We start from the raw sequence: 19862 nt of genomic DNA, 5'->3' as shown, positions 1-19862 counted from the left end.
GGGTTTCCAAGGAAGTATCACTACGGAAGTAGGTTGCCCCATCTTCCTTCCGAGGCTGGTGGGTTTGAACCGCCAGCCTTCTCAGTATCCCTTAAATTACTCTCAGTGCTAATTATTATTCTAAACAAAGGCCAGAACTAATTCTGGAGGCAATACTTTCTTCCCCAGAATCAATTTACAGGGGCCCTGCAATTGAAAGTTCTTATGCCACATGCTCTTGATAAAATGAAATAATAATTGAATCTACAAGGCCCATATGCAACTTGAGGTCAATGTGCTTGCCTATTTGAATAGTTCACTTCTATTTATTCAATCATATATTTACTGAAAAGCAACATAGATTTGTACCAAATTATACCAAATGGCATGTGATTGCAATACTTAAAATGTTCAGATTATTTTGAACAGAAGGATTTATTTTCTTTTCATAGCTGTTAGAAGTCTGGACCTATCTGGTTTCAGTTAGGCAACAGTCTTCGGCCAGCATTTTCTGGTACATTTGAAACTGTTGAACAATGAAAAGTAAAAACACGTAATTGCCAGTGCAGCTTAAGCCTAATGCAGATATAAACACAGTTAATAGCACTTTATTTAGGTACAGCTTTATTATTCTTAACTTTCATAGTAATTTTGAATCACATTGCATTAACAAATTTTTATTATGTTTCCCAATGGAAAGCCAGTTGCAGGCAAGGCCTTTTTTATGACTCTCACTGAAGAATGTTGCAGGCAATCTTATTTTCCAACAAAGGAGAAAACAGAATTGTTAAGAGCTTGCTTTTGTTAAATTCTACTTTAGTCTGCTCTAAAGCAAACTAATTCTTTCTTGCTCTTTGCTAATGCGCCCACCCTCCCTCCAACTGTCTGTGCAAACTACCTTCCTCCACTTAGGTCTTTGAACAGAAAACAAGGCAGTTAGCAACCAGAGAAGGGGAAAGATTCACCTGAGGCTCTAGATCTAAGTGTGGAGGGAAGGGGGAAAATGGGCTCAAGATTCGATCTGAACTGGCAAGTTCAGTTTTCTTACAACTAAAGTATCTCTTCTAAATAGCGCATCCCTTGGGACACCTCTTCAAACTTATAAATAAAGTGGTCTTGTACGAGCCAACTGCTTTAGAGGAGCTGTTACATTCTGTTTTATGATTTATTTACCCAGTGGTTAGATATTTCCCTGTGATTTAGGGTCAGGTGGCTCCAGTGGGCAGCCGGGCAGTGCCCCGTGGCCTGTGGGATAGCCAGCACTTGGAGTGCTGTGGCCAGCAGAGGGAGGGAGCAGAAGCGGCAGCCACCCTGAGAGCTCTAGCGGCCGGCAGGCCCAGGAGTGTGTCCAGCAGTCCATGTGGAGGAGATCCAGGCTCACAGCAGGAAGTGCAGGCCATTCTGGAATCTTTAATGAGAGCACTCATGACAGGGTGTGCTGCGGAACGACCACTTTTAATAAATAGTACACTAACCACAAAGAAGTTACTTAGATTGCCAGTTTCAAGTACTTTTTGCTTATTGACTGTGTTACCTTTCAAGTCTAACACTGGATAAAATGATCTGTCTGTCCATGGATACTTAGAAAGCTGTCTGAAATAGCATAATCTTAGATTTATGTCCAGTCACACTTACTATGTTGTACAACCACCACCTCTATCAAGTTTTAAAATATTTTCATCACACCAGAAAAAAACCTCCTACCCATGAAGCAGTTATATATATTATTAATGATCAAAATAAGGTTATTAAAATAGTAAAATGTATTTTATATGAAAATACATAAAAAAGTGGCTCTAAAGAAGAATAAAATATGATGTCATTATAAACCTAACCATTTTCCTCCCAGACAGCACCCCTGGAACATTCCATTCTCTTCCCGTATTTCTCCAAATAATACATTGCAAGTGGTCATACTGATATTAATGAAAAAGGCATCTACAGAGTGAAACAAAAATGGTAATACAACATAAATATGTTCATTTTGTGATAATCTATTGTTTTTGAGAATAAACATTTTTGAAAAAACAAAAGAGCAAACTCTTCCTCATGAAAAAATGATTTAGTAATAGTATTTTCAGATGCTTTCAGAAGGACTCAAATTGTGTATTTGCTCTATCATCAAGAATGTTCACAGAATCTGTTGTATATTTACTGTTTTTCAAGAAAATGTTTGTACCTTACCACTATAACACAAATATTCCAACTAATTTTCTCCTATAAATTGACATGTTGCACTTGTTGTGTAAGGAGCTCTAGTGGTATAGTGGTGAAGGCATCTGGCTGCTAACTGAAAGGTTGATGGTTTGAATCCACCAGCAGCTCCATGGGAGAAAGATGAGGCAGTCTGCTTCTGTAAAGATTTACAGCCTTGGAAATCCTACGGGGCAGTTCTACTCCGTCCTATAGGGTAGCAATGAGTCAAGATCAACTTGACAGCAGTTGATTTTTTTTTTTTTTGTTGTTGTTGTTTTGGTTGTTGTGTGCCTTTGAGATGATTCCAACTCATAGCAACACTACAGGGCAAGGTAATGTCACACAGGGTTTGTTGCAGAGCAGTATCACAGAGTCTGCTTAAGTAAAAGCAGAAGAGGTTAATTGAGGGATAGAGATGGTCTTGACTTCCAAATTCACAAAGTGAAGTTGGCCACTCTGACAGACAATAAGGAAAAATACATTTTGGACAGTAGAGAGGCACACAACAACCAAAAAAAACAGAAACAAACAAACAAAAAACCCACAACCCATTGCTGTCAAGTTGATCTTGACTCACTGTGACCCTAAGGACAAAGTAGAACCCACTCCATAGGATTTCCAAGACTGTAAACCTTTATGGAAGCAGACTGCCTCATCTTTCTCCCATGGAGCTGCTGGTAGATTCAAATCCTGACCTTTTGGTTAGCAGCCAAATGCCATTTTGTATTTGTAGTTAGAGGAGTTACAAAATCATAATTGGCTAGAACAACAATCAGGGAGACAAGTGGAGGATTTCCAAAAGTGAGGATTTAACAGAGATGGGGAATAACACATAAGTGGGATTACATGAGTGGTTAAGGGTATATGCTCTTCAACTTATTACAGGATGGTCACAGGCCAGTGCAAAGACAGGTTCCCCCCCCCCCCTCTGGTAAATTGTTTTGTAAAACTACTTTCTCAGTCTTATCTGTTTCTGGAGGTCCATTGTAAATATTTATTGATAAAACTGAGCTATTGCAACTTGAATAGATTGTGATACCCTGTGCCTGCCAGACCTCAGAGAAAAGGAATGCATGCTTTACAGTATACGGTCAGCATCAAGTAGAGGAACTGCTGTTCGAGGATGGAGGGGAAAAACTCAAACTCAGTGCCATGGAGTTGATTCCTACTTATAGCAACCCACATTGGGTTTCCGAGGGGGTAAATGTTTACAGAAGTAGATTGCCCCATCTTCCTTCTGTGGAGCAGCTGGTGGGTTTGAACCCCCAACCTTCTGGGTAGCAGTCAAATGCCTTAGGCACTATGCCACCAGAGCTCCTGCTATTAGAGAATGCAGCTTTAAAATTCAACTTGGATTCTAGACTCATGTCAAGACCTTAAAATGGAGTTAAGAATTTGCTTTCAAACTGCTCAATTTACATACACTAAGTGCCTCTGATTTTAAGCTCTCATATAGGTGTCCTAGTCTGTAATATTTATGGGAGCAGATCACCAGGTCTTTTCTCCCAAGGAGCCACTTACCCACTGTACCACCCCAAACCACCCAAATCACTGTCACTGATTTGATTCCAACTCATAGCAACCCTACAGGACAGAACAGAACTGTCTCATTGGGTTTCCAAGGCTATAAATCTTTATGAAAGCAGATTGCCTCATCTTTTTCCTGTGGAACAGCTGATGGGTTCAAACCACCAACCTTTTGATTAGCATCTGAATACTTTAACCACTGTGCCACCAGAGCTCCTTCACTGTACCACCAGAGCTCCTTAATTAAAAAAGAAAAGAAAAGAAATGCTAAGTGCTGAGAAAAGTGTATGTTAATACAAACATGATCATAACCAGGGCAGTGGGCTTATATCTAAAGCCAGCATCTTAGAATCCTCAAATGTTATATCAATAGTAATGGAGGCTTTCCCATCACTTTTATAGAATGTGAAGCCAGATAACAGAGTTTAAGTGACTGTTCAAGTTCCTACAGTAAGCTTGTGGCAAAGGAGAATTTCTCAGTGCAATACTTCATCTTTGTCTTATGGAAAGCCATCTAATATGAGATTAGATGTAAAGCACTACTTGGCAAACTTTTTCTGTAAAGGACCAGCTAGTAAATATTTTAGGCTTTGTGGGCCATATGGTCTCTGTTGCAACTACTTAAGTCTGCTGTGATAGTTTGAAAGTAGTCAGACAATATGTAAGTGAATGGGCATAGCTATGTTCCAATAAAACTTTATTTACAAAATTCAAGTGGTGGGCCAGATTTGGCTTATGAGCCAAAGTTTGCCAACTCCTGGTGTAGAGGAACAAAACTGCTAAGTTATAAAGTCATTCTTTAAAAGGAGTATTCCAAAAAAGAAAACATACATATGGCTATCACATTAGGACAGTAAAGTTTGTCCATGAGGAGAGAAAGATTTGGGATACCCTTGTGCAGCATATGTGTGTTGCACTCAAACTCACTCACTGCCATAGAGTTGGTTCTGACTCATAGCGTCCCCTCCTTGGGTTTCTGAGGCACTATCTCTACGGAAGTAGATTGCCCAGTCTTCCTTCTAGGGAGTGGCTGGTGGGTTTGAACCACTAGCCTTTTGGTTAGCAGTCAAATGCCTTAGGCACTACACCACCAGAGCTCCTTAATTTACTGTATAAAAAAAACCAAAAAACAAAAAACCCACTGCCGTGGAGTCAGTTTGACTCATGGTGACCCCTCCTTGGGTTTCCGAGGCAGTATCTCTGTGGAAGTAGATTGTCCAATTGTCCTCCTGGAAGAGTGGCTGGTGGGTTTGAATCATCATCCTTCTGGTTAGCAGTCAAATGTCTTAGGCATGGTGACTTGCCTGGATGTGCCTAGGGAGAATTCTCCCTGACTCAATCAGATCAGAAACTCATTTGATGCATTGACAGAATGGCCTGAGTTAAGCAAAACAAAACAAAAATTAGGGGTGCAAAGGGTGAATGGGTGCAATAAGCCAAAGGAAAAGGTAGGCAGTGTTTTTTTTTTTTTGTATGTAGAGTTTGAGAAATGGAAAGAGAAACCTGAAGTGTGAGAAGGGGCATTCGGAGTTGAAGGGGACTAAGGCAGTTAGGCATTTTTCCCAATTACCTTTCAAGTCTAACACTGGATAAAATGATCTGTCTGTCCACGGATACTTAGAAAGCTGTCTGAAATAGCATAATCTTAGATTTATGTCCAGTCACAGTTGAGAAAAACATTCGTGTTTGATCAGCATTCCCACATCATAATGTAGTAATTTATGACAACTATTACTAGGTACAATCACATACACTGTCTTCTATAATCCAAGTGCAGGTGAGAGAGGATGCATGTTATTTTCTCATTCGTCCCTGAAACCAGCCTGAAGTACTAAACAAAACTTAGGATTCCTAACATAAAATAAGGACTTTTTTTGTTTTTGAAGAAAAACTTTAAATTGGAGGTTTTAGTCACACATGGTCTATCTCAAACCATTTTTATGTGTATCCATTTACTGCAAGCCAACGGTGTTTTCTTTTCTTTATAACAACAGTGAGGACTAAATCAAGACCAAAGATGAAAAAAGAAGTCTTTCAAGATGGGAAAATGAATTTGGTGAGGATATATTTAACAAAGGCTCTTTATTCAGTCACTCACTCAGTCACTCACTCAGTCTCCTGCAAACCTATACACTGAATGATTTTAGAACCATTTAAATGTGTTGGTGATCTGGTAAGCTATTGAAAACTAATATTTCTTTTCTTTTAGCATGAAAGTTTGTCGTTATGTGCCTTCGAGTTGATTCCAACCCATAGCAAAGCTGTGAGATAGAGTAGAACTACCCCACAGGGTTTCCTATGCTGTAATCTTTTTGGAAGCAAATGCCCAGGTCTTTTCTCCCATAGAGCCATCAACTTTTTGGATAGCAGCTAAGTGCTTAACTATTGCACTACCAGGGATCCTTGCCTCAAAGATTATATACTCACAAATGCCCAACTCCATTGTGTCCCTTGCCAAACCTTGCAAAAACCAAAACCAAATGCACAGCTATCGAGTCAATTCTGACTCATAGCAATTCTCAGTGGGTTTCCAAGGTTGTAAATCTTTGTGGCAGTAGATTGTCTCATCTTCCTCCCATGGAGTAGCGGGTAGGTTTGAACTGCTGACCTTGTGGTTAGCAGATAAATGCTTTACCCACGACGTCACCAGAGCTCCTTTCCAAACCTTGCATAATTTTTTTTTTGGAAAAAATTATAGTACATTATATTTTTACATTTCCATGAGTACAGTTTTAAAATTTTGACTATAAGGATTGGTTTTGAGTTTGTATAAATAATTTCTTAAAGGTATTATGAGAAATTATAATTCCCATCAAATTACATTTCTATATTATATACCTATAAGCTATTTGTGCTGCATTGTGAAAAGTTTATTGTTTGAACTTGTAATAATAAAGTCATACTGGAAATGTTACATAAAAAACAAACTTACATATTTTACTGGCTTTTATTAACTATTAAATACTGTAACATGATTTACATTTTTTCTAATGGTAATATTTAAAATAAAGTGTCCTGTTACGCAGACATTACTAACATTAAGGTAGGTAAGAAAGAAGCCAGTAAAATTATGTGGACAACAGCACCACATCCCCTACAGTTATTTCAGAGTCTTGACTGTGGTTAGAGCTGATCCCCATTTCAGAGTCTGTGTGATTTGTATAACATTAAATACTCTTTGAGTAAACGGAGGGACATCTCCACTGCTGTTTAGGAACTTCTGATTCCCTCTCTCTCTATTCCTTTAGCTGGCATCCATCTTTGTTGCCGATATGAAGTGAATTGAACTTCTTAGCCAAGAACTCACATTCTTTTGCTTTCATGTGAAGCAATGAGTCACTGTATTTAATCTCTTTCTGGATGCCATTCAAGTGAGAATGGATTTTCAAACCAGCTTTCATGCTTTTCTCCAAATCACACTTAACACTTTCTAAATTTGAGCATTCCAGTTCACCTCAGCTGCTCCTCCCGTATCTTCATTCATCACTACGCAAACACTTTTCACCTCTTTTTCTATTTCAGTGGAGAGCTTATCAGTGAGCATTCTGTAACATTTTAGTCATTTTTCCAGTTGTACAATTCCATCACTTTTGCTCAGGTCCTCCAGTATCTTGCTTTCATCATACCGCAAGTCTAGTTTTTGTTCAACATCACTGAAACTGGGCATTAAATATGCATCCTGGACAATTTTCCCCATCATTTTCTACCTGATCAAGGTGGAATTTAGCTTCACACTTTTCAATTTCTAGATCCAACTCTTCTTTCATTTTCTTGACTTGCTGGTGAATAGTATGGTCCTGGTAAATAATCAGGTGAACTCATGTCCCCACGTTATCTCGATCTTGGGAAATCACGTCTTGCTTCATTTTAGCCAGTTTCCTGAAGGTCTTTATGACTATTCTGTTTTGTTTATCTGGTGGTAATGCCTTCATGTAATTTGCTGGGCTGAGTTCCCATTGTTTTTCTGTGTTTTGCACTAATTTAGCTTTGGCTGTCCGTCACAGGGGAACTGGAAGAAAAACATCTGCTTTAACCAAAACAGACTGCACATTGGGCTGCTCATCTCCCCATGCTTTCCAAAGCTTCAGGATTCTACTTAGTGGCTCATTCTGAGCCTCTCCACTTTTCTATGATGCAGTAACCACTGGACTTCCTCAGAAGAAATCATTTCTCTCCAAAGGTATTGTCATGTTCCTCAAGCAAACCCTGGATGACATCAGCAGAGGTGGTATGTTTAGTCAACCCACAATCTTTTCTTCTTGGCAAATCCAAACCACAATTTCCTTCTCTTCTGAATCCATGTCTTTAGTTGGAGATCACTTGAAAAGGGATCAAAATTGGAGATCCTGGATGGAGTAGGAGAAAAATTGTAGAACAAAATTCTAGAACATCAAAAAGACCAGGATTACTAGTTGGACAGATACTGGTGAAACCCCCAAGACTATAGTCCCTAATTACCCTTTCAACCTGGAATTGGACTCACTCCTGTGGCTTAACTCTCAGAGAGGCTGAGGAGCTGAACCACTGTACCAGGGCGATGGATTCCCTAGAATAATCAACCATAGGAGATCAGAAGGGCAGCATTTGCACAGAGAGAAAGCTAAGGAGGCAGGAATGCCACATTACAAATTTTTATGCTTCTTTATGCTTATACCTTTTTTGGTATTCTGTGTAAATATGAAAGGACTACACCAGAGACATGCAATCTGATCTATACGATGTTGTTAACGATGGCTGTATTCATTGGGCATTATGACCAGGCAGGACAGGGGCGCTTCACAAATGTTACCATGCCATGGATATGCACAACAACTCTTTGACGTGGGAATTATTATTTCTATTTTCCAAAAAAGGAAGGTGGGCTCAGAGATGTCAAGTATTGGGCCCAAGGTTACCCAGGTCCCTTGTTAACGATCTGAGACTTAACCCTGGGCCTGTCTGCAAAATCCAGTAAGTCACATCACTTTCCTCTACAAATATTATAAATTCTAAAGTGAATTAATACCAACCAAAGAAACATCTATGCCATCAACATCCAATCTTTTCAGTAGAATTACTATTTTTAAGCTCCTTCACAGAACCCTTCAAAAACTATCAATCCATTCTGGATAAAAAATAAGTAAGCACTGCAGGAGTCTTTGAAATCTTAGGAAGAAAGGCCTTTATTCACTTCTCCTTGGGCCTTCTCTGATGGTGTAGTGGGTAAGGCATTTGGTTGTTAACCAGAAGGCTGGCAGTTCAAACCCACCAGCTATTCTGTGGGAGGATGATGAGGCATTTTTTCCTCTGTAAAGATTTACAGCCTTGGAAACCCAATGGAGGGGGTCACTATGAGTCAGAATCAACTCCATGGCAGTGCATTTGGTTTATTTTGGACCTTCTAACTCATAAGAAACAATTCTTTAGAAAAATAAAAGTACTCATGTATCCAAATTTGGATCCTATAGAATTTTTTTCTATACAACTAGTCATTTGAACCAAACAATATATAGAAATAATGCTTGCAGTAATTCAAGTACAGAAAATCTTTAGTTAAAATATGAATGCCTGCCCTTCTCTAAACATGTGGAGACTACCCAAGACTTCCACCTAGCCAGCAAAACAAGTCTCAGGTACTTGGTAGAGCCATGAGCAACCCAGGAACTTCACCTACCCAACGCATTAGTTATCATCCCAAAACAAACAAAGAAAAACTCACTGCCATCGAGTCAATTCTGACTCACAGCAAACCCCTTTGGGTTTCCGGGACAGTAAATCTTTATGGAAGTAGATTGTCCAGTCTTCCTCCTGCGGAGTGGCTGGTGGGTTTGAACCGCAAACCTTCTGGTTAACAGTCAAATACGTTAGGCACTACACCACCGTGGTGGTTAAAAAATTATTCATTCTATTGTTCTTAATCCTCACAACTCAGATAACTTCCCTTGGGAGAGTTTTGTTTGACTTTATTCCTTTTATTCCCTTCACCCCCCAATTTCCTAAGCTGGGATTGTTCAGAATCTTCCTTTCCCTTCCCTTCCTTAAAACTCTTAAGAGTTTATTTGAAAAATCTCCACTAACATTTCCATTTACTTCCTTAGGTCCTCTACTTAAAAATTTTTAGATAATCAATAACTGTATAAACAATAAACTACTTATTTCAAGTCCACAGCTCCTCATTAACATGGCATTGTTTTCTTCATTTGCTTATCTTACATGTACAAAGTTTCAGCTACATTAGAGATTTTATGGGCTAACCTGGGACCCTGGCCTCCACATATAACATTGTTTCTATGGAAAGTGTACTATTTTCCAACCAATTGATTTATAAATGAACTTTTGGAATACAGCCCATTTATAAGTTAGGAATAGCCTATAAATTGGAAGTGTGTAAAGTAGAAGACTGTATCTCTGATTGATTTAGCATTCTGTGGTTATTCCATTCAAAGACTTCTCACAAAGCCACCTGCAAGTCAGAAGTCTTGATATTGTTCCCCCGTGCCACTGAAGAACTCCTCCATTCTGTGGATAACAGGGTCAGTAAGTGAATTCACAGGTACAGAAACAAGTCCGAGCCATGGAATAGGCCGAGAGAAATCCACACTTCCATTTTAAGTTGGTAAGAAGGCGCAACACAGAAGCAGAAGAGATGCCAAATAATCACCTTAAAACAAATTCCATCTTCATCTCTCAAAACTCCATCTTCCCTCTTTCACACCAAACCTTAATTTTGACTGAACCGTGACAGCTGTCTAACGTAGATTTTTGGATAATTCCAAAGACGACACTGGGTTTAAAGAGGAAATTCAATGAAAACTTCATCATATTAGCTCCTAGATAATATACTAAAAAGTATTGTGATGAAAAGTCATCAGAGTGTTTTCTTGTCTGTTTGTTTTTGCCTATAGCTTCTGTTCCAGGAACACAGTTCAATTCCACCTGAGAACCTACTTGGGCTGGTTCTGGAGTAATCACAGGTTGTCTATAAAACATATTTGAGGCTCTTGCATCTCAAGGAGTTTACAGTCCAATAAAAGAAAGAAATATATACAAAACGGAATATAATTCCAGGCATGTATAAATTAAATTTTCCCTTCAAACACTTTCATTTTTTGACATTTCAATTATTTTAATATACATACTCAAATTTTTACTCTAAATCTGGCCCCAAATATTTCTAGTATAGGCTACAGAGGATCAAATACTTTTTGTAATGCCCTAAAATCAGTGGCTGAGGGTTTAGTAAAGATAACATTCAATCCATAGTCTAAATAGATATGCAAAGCAACACAGTAATTTTGAATGCAGCCAACAAGGCAAAAATAAGAAGTAACTACTAGCTGACCGATAACTACCAAACAGAGAGGTTTTCCAAAACAATACTCCCCGCACTGAGATGGCAAGAACAGACTGAAATGTAAGATCCAGAAATGAGCAGAGCTGCTTCTGCAGTAGAAAATAATCCATAGCAAAATCCTGCCCGGACCCTCCTTTGGGATGCTCTAGTTTATAAAAAGGCACACATGAATATGGTATTTGTGTTCAGGAAAAAGTACAAAGGAAAACAGGTACTCTGGTTATAGATTTTCTTCCCCTGATTTAGAAGTCTTGATCTCTGAATCACATTTACAACAATAGAGTCATTCTAGCAAGCCATACTTGCTAACTATTCTTTACGGCTTTGGTGCTTACGGATATACTGTATTTCTTGCACACTTGTGGACAAGATGTTGGCTTCATTTTACAACCAACATCTTGTCCACATCAGGGGAGCTTTCTCACACAGACACGCATACCATGTGGGCTACCTGCTGAGTTCTGGCAAGCTTGGCAGACTGCAGTACATAATGGGAAGGCAGTCGGAGTGGAAAAAAACCTTCCTGGGAATTTTTTAAGTGGTTTTAAAAAAAAAAAAAAAAAGGCATACCGTTTCCCAATATCCCACACTGTGAATTGGCACAGGGAAGATAATCCAGGAAATGAGATGTAAAAATTATACACAGGTTCCTTAACAGAAGAGCCATTTTGCAAACAGTCAACATGAAGAATGCATTTCTCTTTAGGAAGTCAACCACTTGAAAGTTTTACTTTTTAATTAGCCGCATGGAAGTTGAAAGAGTATGAGCTGGAAATCATCATTAATTCCACATGGAGCTCTTAACTGGTTGAGTTCCCAGTTCTCAGAAGCCGGCATGCACACATTCGAAATAACCCAGTTGGAGAAATAAGTTCATGTCTTAAAGAACTGCTAAAGAGTTTAAATTAGATATGAAATATCAGGTAAATGCCATATTTTAGTCTATTTCGATGCAATGATTTCCTCTACTAAATTATGTGGCTTACCAAAGCATAATGAAAATCCTCTAATTTTCAAGCCAAAAGAAAGAATAGAGAGGAAATGCAATAGCACCATCTAAAGGGCATTTCAGCAGCAACTCAAACTAAACAAAGATTAAAAATCACTAAGAACTTTTCATTTTGCATTGAGGTCCAGTCTATGAGATCATTATGATAAATGCATTTTGACAGATGGTACACTGTGGAGTTGTCATGGGAGCAGTTACACTCTGGCTCCACATCCCATCTGAAACATCAGACAAAATCAATTCAATCCACAGAAAAGATAATTGTGCCAAGTTCAAAATTCAGTTGGACTAACTGAAAATGGATCATAGACATAAACATAAGAGCTAAAACAATAAAACTCCTAGAAGAAAAACAGGAATAAATCTTCATGAGCTTGGGTTAGGCAATGGCTTCTTACACCAAAAGCATGAGCAATAAAAGAATAGATAAATTAACTTCATCAAAATTAAAAACTTTCATGTTGCAATGACTACATTCAGAAATGCCAACTGAAAAAATGGGAGAAAATAGTTGGAAATCATATCTGATAAGGGTCTTGTATCCAGAATATATAAAGAACTCTTACAACTCAACAGTAAAAAGATAAATAAAAATGGGCCAATCTGGACAGATATTTTTCCAACACACACATGTAAAGAGGTCCAATATCATTAGTCTTCAGGGAAATGCAAATCAAACTCACAGTGAGATACTGCTTTAAGCCTATTAGGAATGGCTATAATAAAAGAGATAATAACAAATGTTGACAAGGATGTGGAGAAACTGGAATCCTCATATACTGCTGACAAGCTGCTTTGCAAACTAGTTTGGCAGTTCCTCAAAATAGAAATGTCTTTCAAATGATGAATGAATAAATCAAATGTGGTATATCCACCCAATGGAATATTATACAGGCATGAAAAGGAATGAAGTGCATGCTATAACATAGACGAACCTTGAAAACATTATGCTAAGAAAAAGCAGCCAGCCACAAAAAGGCCACATTTTGTATGATTCCATTTATATGAAAGGTTCCGAATAGGCAAATCTATAGAGACAAAAAGTAGATTAGTGTTTGCCTACATCTGGAAGAGAAGGCAGGAGGAATGGAAGTAACAACAAATGTATATGTGGTTTCTTTCAGGGGTGATGAAAATATTCTAAAATTAGAATGTGGTGATAGAGATGCAACTTTGTGAATATACAAAAACCATTCAATTGTACACTTTAAACAGGTAAAATCTATGGTGTGTGGATGGCACAAATACTTTGGGCTCACCTTCTAACTTAAAGGTTTGCAGTTCAAACACACCCAGCAGTATGTGAAAGAAATGCCTGGTGATCTGTTTCCATAATAATAACCAAGAAAACCCTTTGGAGCAGTGCTACTCTGTAAAACACATGGTATTGTCATGAGCTGGAATCGATTCAATGACAAAGGCAGTTGTTGTTGTTGTTGTTATGTGCCGTCGAGTCAGCCCTGACTCATAGCGACCCCTCCTTGGGTTTCCAAGGCAGTACGTGAATTAAATCTCAAAAAAGTTGTTAATAGCAGGTATTTTGCAACTTGGTTAGGTGACACAGCTTGTCATAGCACAGATGGAAACAGACCCTGGGTTACGTGAGGTCCATGCAGGCCCTAGACAAGGGTGAGGCGAGTGAGGCACCACGGGTGCAACACTGAAGGAAGTGCTCACTCTCGATGTTGTAGTTCTGTCCCCTGGTTACTTTGCTTGCTTCACCCTAGTCCCAGCTCTAGCTCCACACATACTCTTCCCACATTACATCCCTGGGAAGTTCAAAATGAGAACAAGTGTAAACAGAACACTACAGTTAAGGTGTCAACTATCCTCATTTGTTTTCCCTAAAATGTCATTAAAGAAAAGTGAATGGTTTTTCTTTCCTTTTACTTTAGGGAAAAGAGGGATGACCCAAAGAATGGGAGGTCAAGCAGAGCTTGGAAGGAAAGCCAAGCAAGGAAAAAAGACACACTTGCCAAGGGGACATGCTTCCTCTGCTGACTAAAGTAACAACACGTTTTTCTAGCTGTTTCATTTAGCATGGTCTTTAGCAACATGCCTAAACCAATTATTTGTTAACCCTTGTACTCATTTGTGTCTACTCCACCAACATGCTTTGCTTTTACTAATCCAGTTTCCTTATAAGTGCATGACCAAGCAAGTGCAACAGATTAAAGTTTCCATTAAGTAAAGTAGGTTTATTACTATAATTGTTACAGTAAATATATTGAGTTATTGCTACTCAATTTTTTATTCACACATTTATGCAGCCCAGCACTCTTTTCACACATTGCTTGCTTAATATCCAACACACAAATTCAGGCACCGTGTATTCCTCAAAGAGTATGTAGGCTTTCAACTTTGTTTTATCCACTTGTTTATTTCAACCACAATTTTGATAACAGATACTGGTAGTAAAGATTAAAACGCTCTCCCATGTCTATTCTGATTACTTATCCTGCCTGTGGATGGTATAAAATGGCTCATAAGTCTGTGTTCTGATTTATTTGCTGTTGTCAACGATTCCATGTTTATTATCCCCTCTAGAATGAGCTCCCTGCTTTAGCTAAACATATTTTCATACCATTTCCTGCTTTAATCATGCCCAAATATTTGAAACCATGGACATGCTTGGTAACTCCCAGTTTAAGTATCCCATTACACAGCATTTAAAATAGGTGCTTGGGCTTTACAGTTCTGACAATTAGCTTTGCTCTATTTGTTTCCCCAGACAAGCATTTTACTCATTCCTAAATCTTCCTATGAGGTTTTGCCAACAGTGTGAGATCAATATAAGTCTTTGTGCACTGCCTGGTGTCAACTAGAGCTGTTGAAATCTTGCCAACTTCACTTTCTGGATATGCCTCTTACTGACGAGAGAGAGATTTCTACATTAGGAAGAAAGCCTCTGTACCCAGACATCTACTCCACAGGGAAGCAGCTTGGCTTAACGGTTAACAAGGATCGCATAAGAGTCACTCACAAAATTGGAAACTCCACTGTACCACTTACTACCCAAACCAGTTGCTGGTAACTTGATTCTGGCCCCTGGCAACCCGACGTGTGTCAGAACAGAATTGCACTCCAAAGGTTTTTCAATGGCTGATTTCTCAGAAAGAGGTTGTCAGGCCTTTCCTCTGAGGTGCCTCTAGATGGACTTAACCTTCAGCCATTCAGTTAACTGTTTGTACAACCCAAAGGCTCTTCCACCACTTACTAGCTCTGTGCAAACTCTTTAATCTAGCTCAGTCTACTTTTTTAACTGAAAAATGGGGACCAATATAATACCTTCCTCACATAGGACTATTGTAAAGAGTAAATGAAGTAAATGGCAGTTACTCAATAAAGGTGGTTGCCAAAGTTTATTAGTGGTATCAAGGGTTGGAGATGGGTAAGCAGAGTCTTAGCTTAGGGGGCCCTGAGTTTGTTAATGATGGGAGACTAATTTGGAAACAGATAGTGGTGGTGCCTGCACAACATGGTGAATATAACACCAATGACAGTGAACGATCCATGTAAAAACTGTGGACTGGGCAAATATTTTGTTATATATATATTTGCCACAATAAAAAATAAATATAAAGGTGGTTGCTGTTAATGATTGTTTGTGAACTTTTGCTTTGAGGACGGTCTCATGACATCCTCTTACTCTGGTTTGCTCAGGAGACCAAAATCTGATCCTTCTCCTCTAAGAGCATACGTGCTAATTGGAAAAGAAACATATTATTAACGCAAAACCACTCAAAAATTTGTAGAATATGTTTATTGCTTAAAAAGAAGAGGAAGGAAAAAAGCAATCAGTGTTCTCTCTTGTTTTTATGGATGTTTAACAATAGAATCGATATGCTATGAAAAAGCTTTATGTCCCATTAGGAAATCTCATAAACCTGACCAAATAGGGCTGTCTATTAAAACACTTAAAAAAAAAAATCTCTTTGTTTCTTTGGGATTTGAAAGCAACATCATACCAAAAAAATCCAAGCATTAATAGACGTATACAGAACGTAAGAAGGGACAGTTCTTACAGTCCTATTCCAATGGCTGTCACCTGCTGGAGAACACTCCGGATTGCATTTCTATGCATTTTCTTTACCAACTTTTTTATTTTCTTCCCAAGTAAATACAAGATCACAGCACTTTGAAAGTTATTATTCTTTTGAAACTAAGGACTATGTCTTGGAAATCTTTTCAGGTCAGGGCATACAGATCTGCCTCATGGTTTTAAATAGGATGGATATACCCAATTTATTTAACGAACGGAGGACATTTTGGTAATTTCCAGTTTATTTTTTTCTCCTATCACCCACAACACTCTCACAGACAAATTCTTAACAGTTTCACAGTCTAACCCAGTCTCTGAAAATTTAAGAAAGGGTCTTGCAAGTTTCATTATCATCATGGAATGAATGGCTGGTATGCATCCACAACTAAGCTTTGCTATTTCATGTCTTTGTCACTTTAGGAAGTTTAGCTTACACTGTACATACAGAACATGGCTTGTTTTGTTCTTAACTTTCCAACATGAAACCTTTCTTGAAATAAAAATAAAAACCAAAGCATTGGTGTTTATGTTAAAATCCTCTGTTCTGGTTTTTTCATCTACCGACTATCTCTTTGCTCTACAGAAATTTCCATGGAGGTCCAGAGCATATTAATCTCAGCTTAATAGTAATCACTATTACTATTACTCACTGTTGTTGTTATGTGCCGTCGAGTCGGACCTGACTCATAGCGACCCCTCTTTGGGTTTCCGAGGCAGTATCACTACAGGAGTAGATTGCCCCATTTTCCTTCCGAGGAGTGGCTGGTGGGTCTGAACCGCCAGCCTTCTGGTTAGCAGTCAAGTGCCTTAGGCATTATGCTACCAGAGCTCCTACTATTACTAACAATCACTTACTAGTGTAGCCTTGGGCAAGTGACTTCTTAGCTCTGTGCCTTAATTATTTCATCTAGGAAATGGGGATAATATAGTGTTTTGTGTAAATGAAAAGTATACTTAGTATAACACAAAGTGCTTCAAACAGCACCCAGCATTACCAAATGTTCAATAAAACAGTAGCCATTATAAGTAAGAGTTGTGGGGCTGCTTTCTATGATTCATCTTTAAAGACCTGAAAATACTGATTTCCATCCCCCTAAAAAAGGCACTGTGGTTCCCACTCTTGTTCCCATAACTGCATTCTGCTTCTGTTACCTCCATCCTTGTTTAACTAGAAACCAGAAGCTTTGGTCCTGTCTCTAAAACATCCTTAGTGTTGCTGAGTAAAGTAGCAGCTGGCCATGCAGTGGGATTTGAAGAGCACAGGGCAGATCTTTCTGCTCCAAAATTCACTAACAAAATGCTATAGGTTTGAGATTCATTACTTGTGAGATGTTTAGTTATCAGGAATTCACTGCTTAAAATACCAAGATTCCTGAGAGGAGGAAAACCCTAAGTTATCAGCTCACAGCTTAGCAAAGATTAGCTGACAGGGAGCTAAGCCAAAATAGGTGGAAATAACAGGCTTGGGGTTGGGAAAGAACAGAGAACCAGGGAAGAAATGGTATGGATGAGGGAAGCAGGATAAATGGAGAGAATGTCTTACTTTGCAGTGTGTGGGCCATAGGTCCCAACTGAGCTCCAGAGCTCCCAGGACTAAGCCAGGTAAGGGAGGTCCGTGGCTCTGGAGGGGATGGGCAGGAGCTGAGTGTCACTGAAGTTAACGGCACCCTCTGTCCTGTGCTACCAGCCAGTTAACCTCAACCTCAGATTTATTTCCATCTCTACATCCCTCTTGGATATTCAGCAAGGAGTAGGTTTTGACAAGAAATAAAGGTGGCCTTTTAGAAGTGGGATGACCCCTGTGGTATGGTCCCAGGTTAAATAAAGATCACCCTGCCATCAACAACCTTACTACGATGCTTTTTACATTTGGCACTTGGTATATAGTGAGACTAGTAGTCTGCCTTCCAACTTCCTTCAACTCTTGCTGGGATTTATATTCCATTCCTGGGTTTCCATGCTTAGTATGGATGATCATATTAAGTTCAATCAGATACATAAAATGGAATCCAGGACTGTTTTCCTATTTGAGTCTATTGAACCTGCTACTTTCTGAGGTGGGAAGTCTATGCTGTAGTCCCTGTCCAATGAGGGGATTTCTGAAGACCAAAGCAGTGGGGTCAGACAGCAAGTATGGATCAGGAGCCCTGGTGGGAGGGCACTGAGCAGCACCCTGTGTTCTGGGAAGAAAAAGTGCAATTGCTGGCACTTGCCCTCTCCTTGCTGGCTCCCTACAGAACACTGCATCAATCCTGAGCATGCTCCCTTTGTGCCATTCAAATGAACCCAATAAGCTCCTTGGAAAGGCTGATGAACAAGGCAACACCTTTCTGCTGTGGACATGAAGTGCTCTCACACCTTGGACAGGGCTGGGTCAGAGGTGGGGACACCTCTCTCCTTAGCTTCCCCTCAGGATCAGCGTTCCCCATCACCCTCTGATGTCTTGTCATCTGGTCTCAGCATGGTCCACTCTCTCCTTTACATGCCCTTCCTGTGGCTTAGGCCCATCTCAGAGTCCTTCAGCCTTGGTATTATTCATTTCTTCAGCTTTTGTTTCCAGTATATTCCCAGAAGCCCTTCTCCCTTAGGAGTTAGCCTACATCTTTTACAGAGAACGACTTCCATCACAAGTAGGCTTTTATCAAAAGCTCTGGGATAATGATGGTGATTTGGCTGAAGTCAACGACAATACAGAGATGCCAACAAGAGTCCACTCAAGCCACTGACTGCTGGGTCTCAGCTGGGCTTGGCCAGAGGCTGCCTGGGCCTTGGGTCTTCAGAGGGGCTTTACACCAAGGCAGTAGCCCTTGAAATTAATTTTCTATTAAAATCTAAGCCCCTCAGTCTGATAAACAAACTGCACATTTGCTGTGGATTCTGTATCTGACCTTTTACACTGGTTTTGTCAACAAAATTTACTGTATTCATAAATACTAATGTTCTCATTTGGTTCCCTATCTTTAGTATACTGTAAATTATAAGCAAGTACATAAATGTCTTAGCCTGGTAATATAGTGGCCTGAAATGACTTCCTTTTGCCTTTTAAAGATGTTGCATGTTTTAATGGTAGGTGTTTTTAATTAACTTGAAGTGCCATAAACTGCCCATGTATGAACCAAAGACAAGTGAGTTGCATTAAATTAAAAGTGCAGTAACTGGAAAAGAAAGAAAGAAAGAAAGTGCAGTAACTGACTAATGTTAACAGATTAGGCCCATCCTCAAGATGCACACTTTCTCTGTTGGGAGGTGTCATCTTATTAACACAGTGATACCAAGGCTACTGAACAGTTGTGCCAAATGAGCCTTTCAAAATTAATATTTTTGGCAATCAATTAGGAATAAGTTCAAGCTTTTAAAAGATTCCCACTCAGGCATCTCCACATGGTATCCTCTCTCTTTTCCCTTCATAAATGAGCTCAATTTGGAGATTTGATCTTTTTGCCAATATCAGTCCAAATTAGCACTGTAAATATTGAAATCAAATGTTACTACTTGGCCTAATTTTCTTTCAGCTTGCAGTTAATCTTTATTCAGCCTTAATGAGTATTTATTGTGTGACCCTGACAGCTTGCTACTGCTGTGATAAATTATCTGACTCAAGTCCGATTAAAAATGCAACCCTGAGTGCTAATTATCTCAACAGACCTGCTTAATAATAGCATTTCTTGTCAATTATGGAATCTCAGCATGGGTGTCAATAGCAACAAATGCACAGACCTTCTGTAGACGCTGACTTCCCATAATGCTCCCTTACTTGCCATATGTAAATCAGAGCG

At 39.1% G+C, this 19862-nt stretch overlaps 1 protein-coding gene and 1 pseudogene across 1 annotated transcript in view; both read right to left on the bottom strand.

Annotated features, from left to right (window-relative positions):
• Positions 1 to 19862, bottom strand: part of JAZF1 (JAZF zinc finger 1) — a 461024-nt gene that overhangs the window by 117824 nt on the left and 323338 nt on the right. The window lies entirely within an intron of this gene.
• LOC103201585 lies at positions 6771 to 8012 on the bottom strand (annotated as a pseudogene).

The sequence above is a fragment of the Orycteropus afer genome, unplaced genomic scaffold, assembly GCF_000298275.1.
Source record: "Orycteropus afer afer isolate SDZICR_OR568_19922 unplaced genomic scaffold, OryAfe1.0 scaffold00008, whole genome shotgun sequence".
NCBI lineage: Eukaryota > Metazoa > Chordata > Mammalia > Tubulidentata > Orycteropodidae > Orycteropus > Orycteropus afer.
This window is presented reverse-complemented; position numbering and strand designations above follow the sequence as displayed.